This window comes from Ascaphus truei, chromosome 4, assembly GCF_040206685.1.
Source record: "Ascaphus truei isolate aAscTru1 chromosome 4, aAscTru1.hap1, whole genome shotgun sequence".
NCBI classification, from domain to species: domain Eukaryota; kingdom Metazoa; phylum Chordata; class Amphibia; order Anura; family Ascaphidae; genus Ascaphus; species Ascaphus truei.
In genome coordinates, this window is record NC_134486.1 from 361,349,591 (window position 1) to 361,355,785 (window position 6,195).

At 39.7% G+C, this 6,195-nt stretch overlaps 1 long non-coding RNA gene across 1 annotated transcript; it reads right to left on the reverse strand.

The window, feature by feature from the left end:
* Positions 1–2,880: 2,880 nt before the first annotated feature.
* LOC142493760 (uncharacterized) lies at positions 2,881–5,492 on the reverse strand. The gene is made up of 2 exons (XR_012801201.1): positions 5,308–5,492; positions 2,881–3,340 (listed from the first exon to the last, which is right to left on the reverse strand). It is a non-coding gene; the product is annotated as an uncharacterized LOC142493760 (long non-coding RNA).
* Positions 5,493–6,195: the final 703 nt, after the last annotated feature.

Sequence of the window (6,195 nt, forward strand, 5' to 3'; positions counted from 1 at the left end):
CGGATGTGAATTAAGCTCTTGTTCGTACTATAAAAGTTCCTGGCACCCATCATTATTTTATCTGCATATCGACGCCCAGCCTGTATGACTCCAGAACCCTGAAAAGGAATGAGGGTCTGAGCATTGCCATGTATATATATATCTAACTCTGTGTAATCTACTTTAAAGCCAGCATGGAGGGTTACACATGTCTTCCCTCCGCCCCGCCCTTATTTCTTCTCTCTTTTTAATATGCTTTCATCCCATTTTTAACATCCCCATACCCCAGTCTTTCCTTTTCTCATTCATGTCATTATCTTTTTTTAATCCCCCATGATCCTCCTCTCCACATGGTTTTTTCTTATCTTCCCTTTTGTTTCCGCTTTAATAATTGGATGTATCTTCTCCCAGCATCTTTTTCTCTTTTCCTTCCCTTTTCTCACTTTCCCCCTTGTGGCTTTCTCTATTTTCTCCCTTATGTCTTTCTTTTCCCTCATATGTATTTCTCTTCTCTCTTTTCTTTTCTCTTTTATTTCTTTGTGTTTTTCTCTCTTCCTTTCTATGTCTTCTTCCCTGTCATGTCTGTTCCCTCCCCCTCTCCCTCCCCCCAACTTAGCCCATTCCTCACCTTTCTCAGCCATCACATGCTGCAGCTTCAGCTCTGGAGTCTGCACTGCTCTCCTTGAAGCTCCGCCCCTTCCCAGCCTGTCTCAATCCCATGCTGCTGCCTCAGCTCTGCGCTGCTCTCCTTGAAGCCCCGCCCCCTTCCCAGCCTGGTTCCATCACTTGCTGCAGCCTCAGCTCTGCGCTGCTCTCCTTGAAGCCCAACCCACTGACTGAGGCTCTGCAGAGGAAGGGATTTCCCCTCTGTGAGCTGCTTGCATCTCTGGACCACCTGCAGAGAATTGAAGCATCTGCAGGGGGCCGGGCCCTTAAACACACCAGGCTCAGGACAGTAGTCCTGGTGGTTCCCCCTACTCCCCGGTTGGCAGCCCTGAGGCTAGGTTTACAGATCTTTATGGTATGTGGTAACAAATAATGTTTCTGTGTGTCCCCTGTCCCCCCCATGGAAAAATTGCGCCAAAATCGTCCACCAAGTTTTTCTTATCGTAAACCCTAAAAAGTCTGTTTATATTGTTAGTGCAGCATTCACTTGCTATGTATCAACCAAAAATGTATTTGATGCTGCATGGATATTTCGTTATATACATAGGTTAATAACATTTAATATTTTCACAGTATGGCTATTAAAAATAATAACATTAATCCTTTATATTTACTAACACTAGCTATACATAAAAAAATACACGTCATTCTGTTTTATATTATACTGTATTAATAAGGTATTCAACGACGCAATGTAACTGATGCGTATGAAGCCTTCATTCATTCCAAGCACATTTTTTGAAGGTTTTACTACTTTTTAGCACCAAAATTTTGACACACAATAAAAATTGAAATATGATCTTAGTACATAGGGCCCCAGAAAATATACCCTACACTGCAGTCTTATAGAGATACATGTAACTACTAGATACTTAACCTCTCCACTGATCATGGAGCCTGCAAAGTATAGGTTGTAGGCCCTCAAGCAATAAAGGGCATAACAGCTGGAAACAGAGTGTGGAAATTAGCAATGCAGGGGGACGGGAAGGTAACACATTATGCAAGTACAAATTCTCTAACCTTTAAAATGGTATACTGCTTTAATAAGTAACATATGAATGGTTGAACTCAGAATGCCCCACAGTGTGTTATAAAATAAATGTGAGTTCTAACAGGCCATGCTAGAAATTCTCAAACATTCAACCTATTGTAAAAAATATATATTTATCTACAGAAGGCATATGTCCCTTTCAAAATAATCTGTACAATATGCTGGGTATCTAAATCAAATATCAAAACACATTTCCCCTACAGACTATCATTCAACAGCAAACAAAGAAAAAGACACATGTGCTTGCCTGAACGATACCCGTGTAAATGAAAAGATCCTGGCACAGTATAATTGTAAATACTGTACAATGTAAAGCAGATGTAATGCACTTTTTTTTATTGAGAACATCCTTGAAATGTACATAGACTACTGGTAGCAAATTATTTGTGAGTACCTGTGGTTGTTTTGTTACCTGTGGCACCTTATATCCTTTGAAGGAATGAAAGACTCATTGTGACCAAAAATTCTATATCCTCCATGACACTCTCTGTGGCCATGTACTACAAAGGCTCTGACACATGGCATAAAGCTAAGAGACAGATACATGACGAGAGACAAACAAGTTCACTTCGGTATCAGTAAAGCAGAGGTATACAGTAGTTACTACAGTTTTCAGTTCAAAAGGCAGAGTACCCATGTTACAGGTGATTCCCCTGGAGCCTGTGCTCTCTGCACAAAAGAAATAAAAAAAATACAATACTGCCTTTGGGGACAACTGAAGAAAGTTCAACATGAAACCATAACACCTGCTCTAAGGGCCTTCTACATGACACATTAGTTAAAATATGAAAGGATGAAATCCTCTGCAGCCACCCTTATACCTTTTAACATTCTTGTGAAAAAAAAAGACAAATTAATAGATCCATGGATCATTGTGTTTATAAAACCTGTTTCTGTTGCTGTGAATATCAGTTTCCACACTTCCTAATCATACAATAAAAGAAAATGCTTTAAATTACAGAGGCTCCGTCTTCAACAGTCCTAGGGGAAATGGGCAACGCTGTATTGTGTATACTCCCATCACTGTTTAGGACGGGCTGAAATGAAGAAACAATGACAATAATGGCATTACCACTAGATTACACGGAATAGATGTATAAAGTCCTGCTTTCACCTGACCCATGGATGTCCCACCTTTCCTCCCCCTAACAGACACGGACACATATAACATGCCACACTGTATATGGGGTATAACAGCCAAAGCTTTTATTAAACTTCAACGTATAAACATTATATACAGTTAGGTCCGGAAATAATTGGACACTGATACAAGTTTTGTTATTTCGGCTGTGTACCAAAATAAATTCAAGTTACAGTTAAATAATGAATATGGGCTTAAAGTGCAGTCTATCAGCTTTAATTTGAGGGTATTCACGTCCAAATTGGAGAAAGGGTTTAGGAATTACATCTCTTTAATATGTAGCCTCCTCTTTTTCAAGGGACCAAAAGTAATTGGACAATTGATTCAAAAGCTGTTTCATGGACAGGTGTGGGCTATTCCTTCGTTATTTCATCATCAATTAAGCAGGTAAAAGGTCTGGAGTTGATTCCAGGTGTGGCATTCGCATTTGGAAGCTGTTGCTGTGAACCCACAACATGCGGTCAAAGGATCTCTCAATGCAAGTGAAACAGGGCATCCTTAGGCTGCAAAAAAAAAAGAAAATCCATCAGAGAGATAGCAGGAACATTAGGAGTGGCCAAATCAATAGTTTGGTACATTCTGAGAAAAAAAGAACGCAATGGTGAGCTCTGCAACACAAAAAGGCCTGGACATCCACGGAAGACAACAGTGGTGGATGATCGTAGGATCCTTTCCATGGTAAAGAAAAACCCCTTCACAACATCCAGCCAAGTGAAGAACACTCTCCAGGAGGAAGGCATATCATTATGCAAGTCTACCATAAAGAGAAGACTTCACGAGAGCAAATACAGAGGGTTCACCACAAGGTGCAAACCACTCATAAGCTTCAAGTATAAAAAGGCCAGATTAGACTTTGCCAAACAATATCTAAAAAAGCCAGCTCAGTTCTGGAACAGCATTCTTTGGACAGATGAAACTAAGATCATCCTGTACCAGAATGATGGGAAGAAAAAAGTATGGTGAAGGTTTGGAACGGCTCATAATCCGAAGCATACCACATCATCTGTAAACACGGTTGAGGCAGTGTAATGGCATGGGCATGCATGGCTTACAATGGCACTGGGTCACTAGTGTTTATTGATGATGTGACAGAAGACAGAAGCAGCCGGATGAATTTTGAAGTGTATAGGGATATATTGTCTGCTCAGATTCAGCTAAATTCAGCGAAGTTGATTGGACGGTGCTTCACTTTACAGATGGACAATGACCCAAAACATACTGCAAAAGCAACACAGGAGTTTTTTTAAGGCAAAGAAGTGGAATATTCTGCAATGGCCGAGTCAATCACCTGATCTCAACCCGATCAAGCATGCATTTCACTTGCTGAAGACAATACTTAAAGCAGAAAGACCCACGAACAAACAACAACTGAAGACAGCTGCAGTAAAGGCCTGGCAAAGCATCACAAAGGAGGAAACCCAGCGTTTGGTGATGTCCGTGCATTCCAGACTTCAAGCAGTCATTGCCTGCAAAGGATTCTCGACAAAGTATTAAAAATAAACATTTTATTTATGATTGTGTTAATTTGTCCAATTACATTTGAGCCCCTGAAATAAGGGGACTGTGTATGAAAATGGTTGCAATTCCTAAACGTTTCATACGATATTTTTGTTCAACCCTTTGAATTAAAGCTGAAAGTCTGCACTTCTATTGCATCTCGGTTGTTTCATTTGAAATCCATTGTGGTGGCGTAGAGAGCCAAAATTATGAAAATGGTATCAGTGTCCAATTATTTTCGGACCTAACTGTATATAGCCCGTAAATCACACAGCGCCAGACTGCCCATGGGTATGTCTTGAGCCCACTCATACATGTGAGTCGTTACCCGCCTGCTGGTCGGATAATCGGCTCAGCTGCCATGGTAATATATACCAACTGGATAGTACGCCATCTTCCCGAAACAACCCAGGGCATTAACCCACCATCTTCCCTATGACCCAATCTGGCACCCTACGAAACCCCTGCCAGCTGTGAAAAATGAATAACGAAAAAAAAAAAAAAAGTAACGTCCTTCACATGTTATTTCTTGTTTCCATTTTCTTTTCACTTTTTATTTACTTTCATCTTTCTTTATTTTCACTTTTTTTTCCGTCGTAGTGCAGACTGACTGCAAAGGCATAAATGGGCGGTGCTGACCTCGTAAAAATAAGACCCTGATTTAGAGTTGGCCAAAAATAGGAGCAAAACACTGTTTGCACGCGGCGATGTATTTACTGACTCGTCGTGCGCAGCGGAGGCGTGTCTATTTCTAATTTATTTAAATGAGCTCAACATGGGCGTGAACACATTAAATAACTGCTGTCTTGTTTTAATCGGACTACGCTATAAGAACCCAGCGTTGCAACATACATTTTCTAACGCCATGCCTGTAATTGGAGTTGGATTAATGGCTGTGCTTAATTTGAAGACACTTCTTTATCATGTGTCAACAGGCACCAGGTGCACATTTAGCTACACTATAAGAACACACCATATTCAGCACTGTTTTTGGAAGCCATGGCTGTAGTTTCTGCTTGCTTCATATACAGGCACTGCCTGGCAATTCTTGCTCTTCAGGAAAATAGACCTTGTCTCTGCAGAAGAAGAGAGAGAATTTAAAGAGTTAGAGTGTAATGTATGTTAATGCCCCATATTCTCAAAGAGCACTTAGATTTGCTCTCTGTTAAATGTGTGCTTTCTTTTGCTCCCAGCCTCCTGTCTGCATGTTTCCTCCATCGTGATGTTGCATTGCTTGTTTCTGCTATGCAGAGTTGTTGCAGACTAAAGGGAGGTCCCCAAAAATAACATTTTACAGGGTGTATACTCACTTCATGAATCGCTAAAGTTCCGCAGATGTAATTATTTCATATAAACGCTATGTTTACACACAGATGTTAAAAAATTACGCATAGCCAATAGCGCTAAACTAAGATCTCATAATATCTTAAGAACTGTTTGTTCATCTACTTTCTGACCAGCGCTGTCTTCTTTTTTTTTTTTTTTTTTTACCATAAAGCTACTTGAAGCTCTAAATCATGCCCATTGTCTAACAGCACCGCCGGATGCTTTCCCTCTATCACCATACTGGCAGTGTTGTCATTTTCCGGTGTTTTGGTTTCAAGTCTAAAAAAATAATAATAATGTAATGTTTTATTTTTTTTTAGTTGTGGTTCTAAAAAAAATTGCATTTTGTTTTTTGGTCAAATCTTTTTAAATATCGAGAATTAAAAAAAAACAATTGCTCATTTTTGTAAAAAAAAGTTTGTCCATTTTATGAAGGAAACAAAACCTAAAAGAACGAAAACATATCAAAGTGAATCAAAGCTTCTTTTTGAGTCTGGGCTCGAATTTTGTTTGTATTAGAAAATTTGTTCTGAAG